Source organism: Drosophila yakuba, chromosome 2R (genome assembly GCF_016746365.2).
Source record: "Drosophila yakuba strain Tai18E2 chromosome 2R, Prin_Dyak_Tai18E2_2.1, whole genome shotgun sequence".
Lineage (NCBI taxonomy): Eukaryota > Metazoa > Arthropoda > Insecta > Diptera > Drosophilidae > Drosophila > Drosophila yakuba.
The window spans coordinates 2,529,433-2,545,567 of NC_052528.2; the positions used below are offsets into that span (position 1 = coordinate 2,529,433).

Here is a 16,135-nt window from a genome sequence, read left to right on the forward strand (position 1 = left end):
ACGCAGCGTGGACGTCGATCACTAGACTGGATTGGGTCCGCCTGGAAGTGGATTGCGGGCTCACCGGATGCGTCGGACTGGGACGCCATTCTTCATGCCCAAGAAAGCGTCGTGAAATCGGCCAACAAGTACGGATAAACGCTGGGCCTCGCACGAGTCCTTGAGGCAACTGAACGAGGTTACTGCAAGGGTCAATGCCATTGATGGAGATTTACACGCGGCTACGACCCTATTGCACAAGGCCTTGAATATTGATAGTCAGGTCGGCGAGCTGACTCAAGCGTGCCAGTTGGCTAAGACAGGGATCGTCAATTCCCGCTTGCTGGACCAAGAGGAGGTACAATCGATTTAGACTGAAGTCAGGAACCTGCCGTACCTGTCGAAGCATTCGAGTTTTCCCGCCCGTCCATGTTAACTAATGGAACGGCGCTTCTGTACATTCTGGCCATGCCTAAGGTCGCCCCCAAAAACCTCCTTCCTACAGCCCTAAAAGGAAAACAAGACATGGTCGTCGTAAACTCTGAGGAAACCTATGCCATGGTGGACGATTGCCTCTCCATAGGCAACACAACTGTTTGTCCGGAAAAGTCTCCTAAAGATGGATGAAAACGACTGCATCCCCAAGCTATTGAAGGGTAGTCAGGCTAAATGGGAATTCCTCAGGAATAACGATGCTCGCAAAGAATTAGTCGAGGACGGTACCATGTTCCTGTCCAACTTCAGCGGGTCCTTGGAAGCTGGACCCCGGACACACAGCTTAGCTGGAACCTACGTAGTCTAGTTCACGAACATGGTTCACGACGATTAGTGTGGCTGGAAGAACCTACACTAGCTACTCGACGAGCCATCTCATGGTTATGCCAGTGATACTGACTACTGTCTCCGCCACCGGGTACGCGCCTTCGCTCCATTACGTAAACGACTTCAACTTGGAAAACCTGAAAAGAGTCTCTGGGATGTCCGAGAGGGTGTCTTTCTCCTTCCTTCTGGAGGCATTGGTCGCTTTGGTTGTCGGAGCGGCTCTTTACACCATATGGAGGAAGCCGACATCGACCAAGGGTATCCCTGTGGTGACAAGCAGCACCCCAGGCCCGGAGATGTTAGACGCTGGCCGGGCACCCGAAGCCCTATAATCTGCGGGACGCAGATCTTGAGGGGGGAGTAGTTATGAACCCAGTCGGCTTCAATGTGTCGGCCGCAGGCGACATTTTGTTGCTGCGAGCGGCACAGCCGCCGGATTTTGGGTATGCAACCGCTGACATAGCTTGACTCGCATTTCGGCCACTGCCCAACAGCTATGCGGGGTTGCCCCTCGCCCTGTGCTGGCTGCAAAACGCCGCACTTAGCACAAGAGCCGGATTGGGGGAACCAATCTCAGGACCTGCCATCGATTCGCTAAACCATTTGGAATGCTGTTCATTGTTACTAGGTGAACTATGCGGCTACGAGAACCGCAGATCAATTAATATATTACTTTATATGACCGGAAACGCTTTCTTCTGGCTGTTACAAACTTTTAATCGAATCTAGTATACCCTTTTACATCAATCATTTATCTTTAAATAAAACCATTGCCTTATCCTCAAACTCAATTTGTGCATCCCTATTTGCTAGTACATATAACTTTAGCAATAACACAACAAAAAATAAAGATAGAAGAGAAGAGTATCAAATGAAGATCATGTAGGCAGTGAGTTTGGTTGTAAATGATTCAAAATATAAAATGTGCATTCGTCTTACTGATTTTTCACCATTTTATTGTGCTCCTAGAAGGTTGTCTTATCGTGAGAGAAATATAATTTCCGAAACCGTTAATGATATTTTATCCAATAGAATCATCCGACCTTGTAATTCGCCGTATGCCTCAGCCGTGGTTTTAGTTAAGAAGAACGGTGGAAACGTAAGAATGTGTTTTGATTACCGTGAATTGAATAAGAAGACCGCTGGAGATAATTTTCTTAGATTAAAATACCCTGCTTAAAATACCTTAAGGGTGAATACGTGTTTTCAGTTATAGACCTTAAAAGTGGCCTTCACCACATACATAGGTGTTGAAGCAGAATCCGTGAAATATACCGCCTTCGTAACTCCGGATGGACAGTTCGAGTACTTGAGGATGAATTTTGGGCTTATGAATAGTCCCGCCGTTTTCAAAGATTCATTTCCGACGCCATAAGAGACTTTGCCAAAACCGTCAGATTGTTGTCCATATGGATGATATTATTTTAGCTTTATATTCCGTAGAAGAACATAAAAAAAATATTAGTTAGATTGCTAGACCGGCTTGTTGAGTTAAGTCTTGAAATAAATTTTAAAAAAGTAGTTTCTTGCAGAAGCAAATAGATTACCTAGGTTAAGATGTTAGAGTTCAAGGAATTTTGACTAAGGATACACATTGAACTGCTATTAAACAATACCCGGAACCAATTAATAGCAACCCCGTTTTTTTAAACACTTGAAATACCTGATTCGATTGACCAGGAAGAGATCGACTCGGAAAACAATTCAGATACCGAAATCGAAGAAAAGGATCTTAACGATCTTACAATCCCACCTATTTATACAGTAGCGGATTACCCAGATCAAGATTCAGAGCTTGAATCAAATTCAAGTTTAACTGAAAAAACATACAGCAACGTAATGGCACAAACAAATATTGACTTTATCAATACCACATCTAAGCTTATACCATTTTTTGATGGTAAAACTGAAAGTTTGAGAATTTTCATAGATGCATTGGAAATAATTGAGTCAATAAGAGGCGAACACGAACAATTAGCTGTTTCATTAATAAAAATAAATTTAAAGGGCGTGGCCAGAAATTTAACCTGAAATGAAACTTCTATTACTAAAGTTATTTATCGATTAAAGAACAATGTCAAAGGCAAAACTGTTGAAGTATTGTCAGCCAAGCTGATGAACTTATAGCAACGTAGCAAAACTACCATAAAATACACAACATATATTGAGCAGCTGACAAAAGCTTTGGAGGGTGCATACATAACAGATGGCTTACCCATAGAGTTAGACAGAAGTATTAACCTCAGCATGTAGTTAAAGCAATGACTAAAAACTGCACAATATATAGACTTAAACTTATCGTGCAAGCTGGTACCTTCCATACAATGAATGATGCCATATCCAAAGTCCAGAGTCTTAAACACTGACAGTTTTTGGCGGTTTGTAGGCGTTAGAGTGGGCGTGGCAGAAAGTTTTTTGGCAAATCGATAGAAATTTACAAGACCAATACAAAAATGAAAAAATATCAAAACATTCTTCAAAAGTTTGGGCGTGGCTGCTTTGGGCGTTTGGTGAGCGTTAGAGTGGGTGTGGCAATATGAATCGACAAACTTGCGCTGCGTTTATGTCTCTGGAGTCTGTATGCCTAATCTCAGCGAGATCTTAGCGTTCATACGGACGGACAGACAGACGGACAGACGGACATGGTCATATCGACTCGGCTATTGATCCTGATCAAGAATATATATACTTTATATGGTCGGAAACGCTTCCTTCTGTCTGTTACATACTTTTCAACGAATCTAGTATACCCTTTTACTCTACGATGAACGGGTATAATAACAACAATCGAGGAAATGTAAGATAAGCCCAAAATAACTCGGGAAACTCCGAACAACCTTTAGCTGCTCAACAATAAATAGTTACAAGGTTTACACAATTAATCTTATCCAAAACATATTTGTTAATTTTGTCAATGTAGAAACAAATACAAAACAACAAATATCCATTCCAAAAGAAAATTCTGATATCTTTAATGATATTTAAGGAAACAATAAAATGAATTTTCAAGGAATAGGACAATAATTAATTCAATCCTGTCTGGCAATTACAGAATTTTACACGATTTTCATATAGTAGATTCACATTTCTAATCCCATGTGATGAAATATTAGGCATTAATTGCAGAAAGAAGTTCAATTGTCAATTAGATTTTAATTAAACAGAAGATTGGCTCAGGATGACACCAAATAATTTGAATTTCCCAGTATATGTTCCAATAACATACAGTTCTGGTAATAACTCAATAATTCTACCAGCAAGATCCCAGGTTGTCCAAAAAATACAAATATTCTCTAATTTTTTTTTTTTGTCCTAGCATGGTGAGTTTATTTAAAACTGTCCTTCGCGGACAATCATTAAATTTTATGACGGCACTTAACAATGGATATTACATTTATGAAATTCAAATTACAATAATTGTTTATGGATATTCAATTTACATTTGTTTTTCAATTTGGATTTGTTATTTTGTGGATTTTAGTATCCTGCCAGTTCCGGGGAAGGTCCGTAGGGTGGGACCGGACCAAACTCCTGGTGCGTTGACTGGTGTCCAATAGGTTGAGGCCCAGGTAGTTAGGATGGTTTTGTAACCTCTGCATGTACCGCCTGCTGCTGCCTTTAATTTAATCTTTCACCCAGGGGAAGCTGACAACCTCAACCACCTTCCTCTTTTAATACCTAACCAGGAAATTAAAAATGGCATTTATGTTGCAAACACAGTTGCAACAACCAAAAATGCATTTGTCCGATTACTGAATACAACTGGTTAAGATCAAATAGTAAATATAAAAGAACTTTCGAACTATGAAATAGTCCAAACCAATTCTAAAGTAAGAGAAAGACTGTCATAATTAACAAAAAAATTTTCGACCGCATTTTGAATCTGCCTTAATAGATTTATGCATCAAATATAGCGATGTATTTGGACTTGAAACCGAATCAATTACAACAAATAATTTCTACAAACATAAGCTGAGATTGACAGATGATGTGCCAGTATACATATATTAAAAATTATAGAAATCCTCACAGTCAACTTGACGAAATTCAAGCACAGGTTGAAACATTAATTGAAAACAAAATAATTAATTAATTGATAGTTCCAAAGAAAACTCTTCCAAAGCCATCCAAGCCCACAGAGGTCAAAAAGTGACCTCCACCTAAGAGGGAGCGCTCCCAGAACGTTCCCTCCGACCCCTCGGCAAAACGGCAACGCGTACAGCCAAGGCGATCTTTTGTGGAGATCGCGAAAAACCGCATTCTCCTGGGTGTTGTCGACAGAAACGACCCGAGTGGCAGGATTCCACGAAATAAGTGGAAGTGGCAGAAAGGCAGCCCTAGCCACAAAATGCTTTGAGATTTTAGCCAAAGAGCCTGGCCCCCCTCCTGTCTGCAAAGACGTGGGATGGTTTCAAGGCAGCGTCAAGGTGATCGCCTGTAACAACGAGGGCTCTGCGGAGCTATATAAAGCCGCAGTAAAGGAGCTGGGGGAGGTGTATGAGGTCGCCCGACTTGTTGAGTTGAGCTAGTCCGACGTACCTTGCCGACACCGTGCAAGGATCTGGATCCCGGCATCCATTAAGGCGCCGGACTAGATCATCACCATGCTGCAGCGATGCAATCCACACCTTTCCATCTCCATCGGAGATGGAAGGGCCAACAAATCAGGCCATCCTCATCCTTAACAAGAAGTCCCTCGCTCCCATAGAGGCCGCTCATGGGGAGCTGAACTTCGGTTTCAGTTCGGTGACCGTAAAGGTCGGTGACAAATCGGACTCCGCCAAGGAGAATCAGGAAGGCGGAGAGATCGCGGAGATGGCGGAGAGATCGCGGGGATTGCCTCTGAGATCGGGGCATCCGAACCGCCGAATGAGCTGGTAAGAAGACAGCGAAAAGCAGAACATAGGCCTCCTAGTAGGCTGCGACGCAAACGCTCATCACACACTATGGGAAAGTACAAACACAATCGACCGCTGTGAGTCTCTCTTAAACTTTCTTTTTAGCTCAACTCTTTTTATATGTAATAAAGGTAATGACACCATCTTTCTCATTAAGAACCGGAAAGGGGTTATAGACTTAACGTTCGTCTCTAAACCACTATTAGAGACAGTAACTCGCTGGAGGGTGCTAGATAAGCAATCTTTCTCGGACCACAGGTATATAGAAACAACCCCCACAACCAACCCCACAAAACCAGCAGTTTTCTCAAACCCAAGGAAAACAGACAGGCAAAAATATAAAAATATTTTAAGAGATAAAATCCCAAAGGATCCCCCTTCATATCCTTAAACAATTTCTAGTCTAAAAAAACTAGAAACGTGCAACAGAGTAGGAGAAGAAGTTTACTCCGAACAGGAAGGCCTACGCATCTCGTTTAGACTTTCCGATCATTGCAGCGTCTTCCAAGCTGAAGTAGCAGTAATAAGGGAAGCCCTAAAACATTTGAAAGCACTTTTGCCGAAAAGCTCACACGTAAACATATTCAGTGATAGCCAAGCAGCGTTTAAATGGATTGCCCCAATCTCAAGCCACTTAAAAACAGTATCGAATTGCCGCTCATCTTTGCACAAGATAACAAAACCATTCGAAATCAGCCTTATATGGGTACTCGGATACAGGGACATAGAAGGCAATTCCATCGCAGATGAACTAGCTCGAGAAGGCACTACGGCGCCACTCATACAAGAGATGGAGGGGATGAGTATGCCTTTTGCCACATGTAAATTTCTACTAAGGGAAAACCTGAACCGAAACAAACAGCCAATATGGGAAACTACCACACACTGTCGCCTAACACGCCAAATATGACCATTTCAAATTTTCTAAGTTTGACCAGAGCAAACCTGAGCACTGCTATGAGAGTCATCACAGGGCATTGGTTGATAGGTACCTATGCCAGAAGACTAAATGCCCCGTATAACGACTTGCTCAACTAGGAAGCAGAGTCCTGATAGACACGTCCGACCTGTCCGACACCGATCCACATCGGATACAAAGTTTCACCAGCACCTCTGACTGGGAAAACAGCTAGCAAAAAACATACACGGTATCAAAATGTACCTCTAAGGTCTAATTGCGTCGGTCTTATCTGACGGCCGGTAAAACCTAACCTACCTAACCTAATTCCCTGTGCCTAGAATTGACAATATTTCAGATCAACTAGGTAGAGCCAAATATTTTTTATGCCTAGACTTATTGTCAGGTTTTCATCAAATTGAACTGATATCGCTTCACGCCATTACCATTCGGTTGAAATATAGCACCAAATTCTTTTAAGAGATTGATGACTATAGTTTCTCTGGTCTTGAACCTTCGCAAGCATTCCTGTATATGGATGATTTAATAGTTTTTGGTTGTTCCAAAAAACCTATGCTTAAAAACTTAACTGATGTTTTTGAGAAATGTAGGAAATATAACCTAAAGCTACATCCAGAAAAATTTTAATTTTTCTTGAATAAAGTCACATTTTTGGGACACAAATTCACAGATCAAGGAATCTTTACAGATGACAAAAATATGACGTCATTAAAAATTATCCAGTCCCACATGATGCGGACAGTGCTAGACGATTTGTTGCATTTTGGAATTACTATAGACGTTTTATCCAAAATTTTACCGAATATTGTCGTCACATAACAAAATGATGTAAAAATGATGATGATGTGTACAATTCGAATGGGCAGCTGAATGCCAACATGTCTTCGTACATTTAAAATCGGCATTGGCTAATTCTAATTTATTACAATAACCAAGTTTCAGCAAAGTATTTTGCAGTTACGGATGCAAGTAAGCAAGCTTGTGGAGCTGTGTTAACTCAACACAAAAATGGACTCCAACTTCCAGTTTCTGAGTTAAGGGAAAATATAACTATGTAGCTATTGCGCTATCAAGAATAACCATCAAATAACTACAAGAAATCACAAGAAAGTCACTACAAGATATCAAAGTAGACAAAAATCCTGCGCAGGAGATAAAGAAATAGAATTGCCTAAGCAATCCATAGAAAAAGCTTCAAAGCCCAACGTATATGAAGTCATAAAAAATTTGGAAGTACGTAAAGTAGTGACCTTGCATATAAAAGATATGCTATGTTTCTTTAAACATGGTAAGAAAATTATCAATTATATGATGTTAACGATTTATATACTAATAGAATCCTCGACTTAGGTTACTTTTTCCTAAGGCTTGAAATGCAATCCGGATAAATGAAATCAGCCACCTCAAAATGGCTCCGTGGGAAAATATCTTTGAACATGTTTCAATTGATAATTTCAAAGTAATGGGCTATAAAACCTGGAGACCCTAATAGATAAATTAAAAGAAAAATAAGTTGTCTACATTTCATGACGATCCAATACAAGGAGGTCACAAAGGCATCACAAAAACCTTCGCAAAGGTCAAAAGATATTTTTACTGGAAAGGTATGAAGGAAAATGTCAGAAACGCCAAAAATCAAAAGTGACAAGTAATACAAACACTCCTTTAACAATAACAGAAACTCCAATAAAAGCTTTCGACAGGGTGATAATGGACACTATTGGTCCGCTACCAAAATCAGAAAATGGCAATTATGAATCTTTCTAAAGTACGGAACAATGAACACGTTCATAACAGACATGGGTACAGAATATAAGAATTCAGTTATAAATGACTTGTGCAAATATCTTAAAATAATAAAGGAAGGAGATGTATTATGCACATAAAAGCACATTGTAGCTCTCTGTTGCAAAGTGTACATAAACAGTCCAGCCCAAGTGTACGCGTAAATAAGGCTAAAATACATAATTCTCACGCTGGCCAAACACTGATCGCTTCCTATGTGTGCCTATAGCACTCCTCCTCCTCCAGCACTGTCGCTTGGCGACAATTCATATATACATATATATAAGATATGCATATAGGCGTCATGTCGCTGCTCCTCGAATTAAGCTGAGAAATCTTTGTATGGAGATCAAAAGAACATTAAAAATTCACTTCGAATGGAGCGGGACCTTCTCTGCCTCACTAAATAAAATAATCATACGAATAACCAAACAGTGACTTTATTGATACACTGCAGTTGAGGACAGCGTTATCGGGTCCTCCCGTCCTGTCAATCTCTTATCCTTATTATGAAACCGAATTGCATACGGATACGAGGTTCCATGGATTTGGGGCTGTTTTATTGCAGCGAGAGCCGGATAATAAACTTCACCCTCTTTTCTTCTACTACAAGAAAGGCCATTGCAGCAAAATCTCGTTCTCATAGGTAGGGTGTCAAGGGTGTCATATAAGGGTGTCAATAAACTGAGAGAAAATTATTGGTTTCCTGGTATGAGAAGTAATTTTTATCTGTTTATAAATAATGGTTTACCGTGCATTTTACATTCAGTCCCTAAGAGTATTCACAATAGAACGCTTTATAGTATACCTAAAGCTCCGGTCCCGTTTGATACGATCCATGTTGACCACCTAGGTCCCCTTCCGTCCACTAACACGAAGAAAAAACATTTCTCGTTCACAAAGTTTGTTAAATTATATCCTGTCAACTCCACTAGTGCTAAGGAAGTAAAGTGCTCTTTAGAAAAATATTTCAAATACTTTAGTCGGCCTCGTAGAATCATCTGAAGAGGCACGTGTTTCACTTCCTTTGAGTTTCAAGAGTTCCTTAAGTCCAGAAATATAATCATATTAATGTAGACACAGCGGCCCCTCAAGAAAATGGGCAAGTTGATCGTGTGAACCGCGTCCTATCCCCTATGTTGGGAAAGCTATCAGAGCCCCTAAATCAAGCCGATTGGTATAAGCTGCTTAACCGTGTTAAATTCGCATTCGTTAACAATTCCGTGCAGTGTAGTACTGGAAAGACCCCTAGTACGTTGCTATTCCGATGTGAGCAACGTGGTCCAGCAGTGGATGAGCTCACCGAATATTTGGATGAGATTTTTATTCAAGAGAAACCGCAATGTTTAGATATCGTAAGGGACGAAGCAAATGAAAATATACGTCAATCGAAATAAAACCGCATACGGCTTTTGGGATAGGCATAGGCATAGGGAACCGGCGTTGTACAAGGTGCATGATTTTGTAATGTTGATGAGATTGCAGGACATTGTAGGAAGTTTACACCCAAGTACCGTGGCCCATATAGAGTAAATCTTGGTTTTCCTAATGATTGTTATGAAATAACTGATAGGTAATTGTCAGCTGACAAAACTCTTATATAAGCCAATGCTTGAGGCTGCTAGGCTTAAACCATGGCTGCCAATGTGTAATCGAGGTCGAACAAATGTCAGATTTCCCGAATGTAAACATCCCATTTTAAGCTGCGCGCTTTGGTGTGACCGAGTTATATAATGTTATCAATGCTAGGGTACTGATATATAATGTTATCGATCTATTGTATATAACTAAGAAGATACGGTCACTTGGTTTTTGGCAAAAAGAAAAACGATCGAGACAAAATAAAAGAGAATAAAAGAGAGACTTAAACATTGAACGCTATAGTCGAGTTCCCCGACTATCTGATACCCGTTACTCAACTATTGGAAGTGCGCAGGAGAGTCTCCAACATTGACAGTTTTGGACGGTTTGTGGGCGTTAGAGTGGGCGTGGCAAAAAGTTTTTTGGTACATCAATAGAAATTTACAAAACTAAAATAAAAATGAAAACATATCAAACACTTTTCAAAAGTGTGGGCGTGGTAGTTTTGGGCGGTTTGTGGGCGTTAGAGTGGGCGTGGCAACATGAATCGACAAACTTGCGCTGCGCCTATGTCTCTGGAGTCTGTATGCTTAATCTAACTTTTGTATTTCCTGAGATATCAGCGTTCATGCGGACGGACAGACGGACATGGCCAGATCGACTCGGCTATTGATCCTGATCAAGAATATATACACTTTATATGGTCGGAAACGCTTCCTTCTGCCTTTTACATACTATTCAACTACTAGATTCGTTGAATAGTATGTACTACTGTTACTGTACGAGTAACGGGAATAAAAAACCTGGAGTACCAAAAAAAAAAAAAACGATGTTCAAAATCAAGCCAGACACTGAAAAATATGAAATTCGTCCAATCTTCAAGTTACAGTTCCTTCTGCATTAGCGTATCATAGTGGAAGAGCCACACAAGCGCAATTGCCCAGTATGGGTTATTGTACACCAAAATCTATTTGCAAAATCTGAAGAGAAGCTCATAGAACAAAAGATAGAACATAGAATTTCCATAAGAACAGAAAGGCAACTCTGTAAAAATGTGCAGCCACTGCGCTGAAAGCCACTCAGCGAATTGGAGTGGCTGATAGTATAAATATAACTTTAGGAGCCATCCGAACAAACGCAGAGAATCAGACCAACTACATCATACCAATCAAAGCATTTTTTTGGGTAGGGACTAAGGCCGAGGGAGGGGCATCCGATGTTCAGACATTATAATGCCAGCGTAAGCTCGTCGATTTTGGGTCGTGGGATATTGGTAAGCTCCTCACCTCTTCAACATAACGAGAATAAATATTATTAGTGCCTGTAAAAGTTCGTACCGTTCGTCAGTCAGCAGTTCTCACTGCCCCCAAGGTGTAACTTGAACGGAAAACGATCGGGAAATGTTTCGTAGCGGGCCGCGCAATACGATCCCCTTTGTCAAGGTTGTCCGTCAAACGTTATGTCATCGTTTATGACTTACTCCGCTTTTTGCGTCAGCACCAGAGAGCTGCAACGAGTCAAACATATTTGTTCATACTTGAGTACTGATTTGGACTCTAAATGAATTTTCTCGGTTTGATTCATGTATATGAATCGAACCATTTGCCTTCGACCAGCACCAACCAACACACTTTAAGTATTTAGCAATCACCTCATACTTGATTTGCTTTTGCCCGTTCACTATTGTAGGATACAACCGAAAAAGATTCGCACTAATACTTGTATGATTTAAGCGTTTGAAAGAGTTCAGGTTAAACATCTGTGAGGAGTTGAAACTCCGCACAAATGCGAATAGTGCTCGCATAAGGAGGGCCTGCCGTTGCCAGTTACGCAACAAGGCAAAGCGTAATAACGGCAGTGCGAAGCCCGGAGAAAGAGAGTTTGGAGACTCTAGAGGAAGAGAGTTTGGAGACTCGGGAAGTGGGAAGTGAGAGGATGGATACTCCGCACTTGCTGAAAAGAGAGTTTGGAGAGTCAGCAGGCTCAAAGGCAAATCGAACTTTGGACCGGGCCAACGGTAAAATCATGGACTTTGGATCCGGAGACTGGAGACCAAAGGGATAAACCGTTAGAGGAGGCCTATATAAACAGGCCGAGCGCTGGAAGCAGGACCGACAGTCAAGGAAAGCAAGTGTACGAGTCAGCAACGTTAGAACGAAGTCAGCAGAGGAGCTACGACCGTGATAGTCGCCAAGGAGCAAGATCGCTACGTCAAGACGTTCGGGACGAGAAGGTCATCGAACTGAGACGCAGGTAGCTGAGGTCCAAACGACGAAGCACGAGTAGCCAGGAGGCAAACAATAGGAGAGGCCAGACCTAAGCGGGCACCCGAGGAAGCGGCAGGGATTGTGGTGTAGACCCGGTGGACTGTGTAGGAGATCGCGTGCTTGAACCAGACGATAGCCTGGTGTGTCCGTGCAATCCAAGCAGGCGTGGTACCGGCGCCACCAGTCCGAACCAGACGTGGGGTTGACGCGTTGCTGTTCCACAGGCGTTTGCCTTGGGGATCACAGCCGTGAGCTTCCGTGAGTCTGCGTACGACAACAATTCTCAGCCCACGCGACGAGCGCCCAACAACGAAGGTCCGCGCCACCCAGGACGACGAAAGCGGTAAGACAGTGAAACCAGGCCACCGAGCAGGACATCCAGGTCCGACCGCACCGGCAGAAGAGAAAAGGTAGGGTGGAACGTTCGTCTTTCACTGGGCGTCTTGCTACAGGGACTGCGGCGTATCCGGGCGATAGCGCGGTGCGTCGGAAGGAACTGAACAAGCGTCTGGCGGGACCGGCCGGGACAGAGCAAGGGACAAGAGGTTGTGACTAGCGAGGCGTATGCCTTTGAGAGCCCACCAATTGTTCACCCTAGTCTGGGAACAGTAACGCTTCCCTAAGCCCTCGACCTTCCTTCTCGCGCGTCAGCGGCAATACCAGGCGAAGGTCCGACGCTACAACGAGAGAGCAGAGGCGTCCGGACAATTGAAGTACATTGTAAACTGAGGTCAAATAAAGACCCCAGAACGAAACTGCGAGTGTTATTACTGGTAACCGGGTGATCACGTTATTCTATAAATTTGGTGGGACGAACGCACAAACTCTACTGAGCTAGCCGCACGTATTCCGTAGCGAGCAGACAATCAAAATCAGTTCGTTACATCTGGCGCCCAAATAACGTGATTATCCCGGCAGTAAACACAAATAAAGCAGTATAGGTAGAAGTTGGATCTACCGTCTCAAAAAGGAAGATTTCGCATATGTCGCACAGAGGTTGCGCATATCACATGCGGAAAGCCCTACCGGAGTACTACGCAGAGACAGAGAACGACCCAAAGCTCGCAGCAGTCTGGACAGAATTGGAGGCAACATATCCAGACAGACCAGGTCCAAGCATAAAGCTTACGAACCCCGAGGGTGAAGACTTAATCCCAAGTCTGAACATGGAGGAGATGTTTGGAGAAGGGCAACGGAGAGAGACAAGCAGGGAAAGGAGGCCAAGTCCAGAAAGACCCAGGCCCAGCCCGCCAGACTACGCGAAAGTAGCAAAGCAAGTAATAGAGTGGTCTTTTCGCTTCGACGGAGAAAAAAAACCCCTCGAATTCCTGGATCAGGTGGAATGGTCCGCAAACACATACGGTTTAGACCTGAACATGATTCCCCGTGCCATGCCGGAATTAATGCAGTGAAAGGCTCTGAAGTGGTACATAGACAACAACAAGCACTGGAGGACTTGGGCCGAGTTCATAGACAGTTTCCAGACGTATTTCCTGCCCAGGGGATATTTCACGAAGCTCGCGGACAAGGCGAGACAAAGGAAGCATGGGTTCAGGGAGGCATTCAAGGACTACATGGTCGAGATGCAGACCCTGATAAGACCCCTTGGGTATGGGAAGAAAGAAACGCTGGAGCTCATCAAGGAGAACTGCACGCCAGACCTCCGAATAGCGTTGAGATCCTACCACGTGGACGACCTAGAGGCTCTCATGATCCTGGCAGATGAATACGAGGAACTGCACAGGGAACGGGAGGGATTTGCGGGAGAGCACAAATACAGTCGCAACAAAGCCCCGGCCGCAACACACGTCACGTGCAGAAGGTGTGAGGACTCAGGAGATCCAGGCACGCATACCCGGGAACAGTGGGCGCAATATACCCCGGTCCAGGCCAGGCGACAAAACACGACCCTATGGAGGCCGCCAGTCACCACACAGAGACGCACTGGAACAACGTCAGGGGGCAACCCGGGTCAGAACCCAACCCATATTGCCAATCCACAGGAAGCGTGTCGCAGGTGCGGCGGACACGACCATTGGGCAAGAGGCTGCCGAAAACAGAGGCTGCTGTTCTGCTGGATGTGCGGGAAAATAGGAGTCCGAAGCACAGAATGCTGCCAGAGAGCGGGAAATGGCCAGCGATCCCAGCCGCAGACGAGCCGGTTTCGCAAGATGCCGCCTCTCCAAACTAACCGGAAAACTAATCGAGGAGGAGCAGCAGTTGTCCGCAGCGGTAACGATCGGTGGGGACAGGTACAAGGCCACGATCGACACCGGGGCAACGGCAAGCTTCATAAGTGAAGAGCTGGCGGACAAGCTGGCTGCCCATGGAGCGATTACAAGGATACGACGGCAGGTTAGGTTGGCAGATGGAAGGTGTGGCGAAATCAACGCAAAGCTCGAAATAGGAGTGGAGTTCGGCAACAGGCGACTCGTCATGAGCCTGCTAATATTACCAGGGATAGTGGATGCGTTGGTGCTGGGGTGGAATTTCCTCACGGAAGTCGGGGCCGAGATCAAGTGCGCCGGTCATGAAATCCGAATACCGGCCAGAGGCAGACACAACGGGTGGCTCGAGGAGAAGTTGTCGGTCGCATTAGTCCAAAAGGACGGCGAAGAGGACGACGTGAACAAATTCCTGGAAACAGAGCTCGCGATGTTTCAAGCCATGACAGGAACATCGAGTATAGCCGAGCACACGATAACCATGAAGGACGATAAACCAATTAAGCAGAGATACTACCCCAAGAATCCAAAGATTCAAGGGGAGATCAACGCGAAGGTGGACAAACTGCTGGAGATGGGGATGATAGAGCACTCAAGGAGCCCGTACAGCTCACCCATAGTCATGGTGAAGAAGAAAACGGGAAAATGGAGACTATGCGTGGACTTCAGGCAGATAAACGCGAAATCCATAAAGGATGCCTACCCGATGCCACGGATAAACTACATCCTCGATCAACTAAGGGAGGCGCGATTTATAAGCAGCCTGGACCTAAAGGATGGGTATTGGCAAATACCACTGGAAGAATCAAGCCGGGGCTTCACGGCCTTCACGGTCCCAGGGAAAGGGCTGTTCTAATGGAAGGTGATGCCATTTGGGTTACACTCCGCGTCGGCCACATTTCAACGGGCCGTGAATCTTGTCTCAACAACCACCGGACCAAGGAACCCACATACTCCCGAGGAAAGGGAAGGGGCGGTACAGCAGTACCGCAAGGCATGCCAAATGAGTCTGCGGGGGAAAAAAAAATCGAGGATTACAAGGATGAAACGTTTTGTTTATATTCCAACATACCGCCAAAACTTTGTTTATAGTCATCAAAGCTTAGGGAAGGGGGCGCCTCGATCACAAGGCGGTCGATCGGCACTCGATAGTGTCAATCGATGGGCAAAAACATCGGAAAAAGCAGCACATGACGGGTCACACTACGGAAATACCAGGGTCACCAAGTGGCAACGCCGCCCCAACGGGAGTTATCGGGATCTACCGGTAACAATCGATCAACGGCGAATGGTGTGACCAGATGACGAGAAGACGAAAATATGGAATGCGGGAAGAAGAGCGTAGAACGGAGAAGCATCACGGAAGTACGAATGAGCGGTAAAGTTTGAAATTAAGAACGAGGAATATACTCAAAGGAGATCGGCGCTGTGGAACTCGAGACGGAGCTGTGAGCGTTGACGGAATCCCAAGAGTGTTCCGCGGTAACCGCAGGGCCGTATTTTAAATTTTCCCGTAGAAAGGGGGAGATGTGAGGAGTTAAAACTCCGCACAAATGCGAATAGTGATCGCATAAGGAGGGCCTGCCGTTCCCAGTTACGTAACAAGGCAAATCGTAGTAACGGCAGTGCGAAGCCCGGAGAAAGAAAGTTTGGAGACTC

General features: G+C 44.1%; 1 long non-coding RNA gene across 1 annotated transcript; it reads left to right on the forward strand.

The window, feature by feature from the left end:
- The first annotated feature begins 7,554 nt into the window (after positions 1-7,554).
- LOC120321170 lies at positions 7,555-8,506 on the forward strand. Its single transcript, XR_005560760.2, has 2 exons — positions 7,555-7,906; positions 7,969-8,506. It is a non-coding gene; the product is annotated as an uncharacterized LOC120321170 (long non-coding RNA).
- Positions 8,507-16,135: the final 7,629 nt, after the last annotated feature.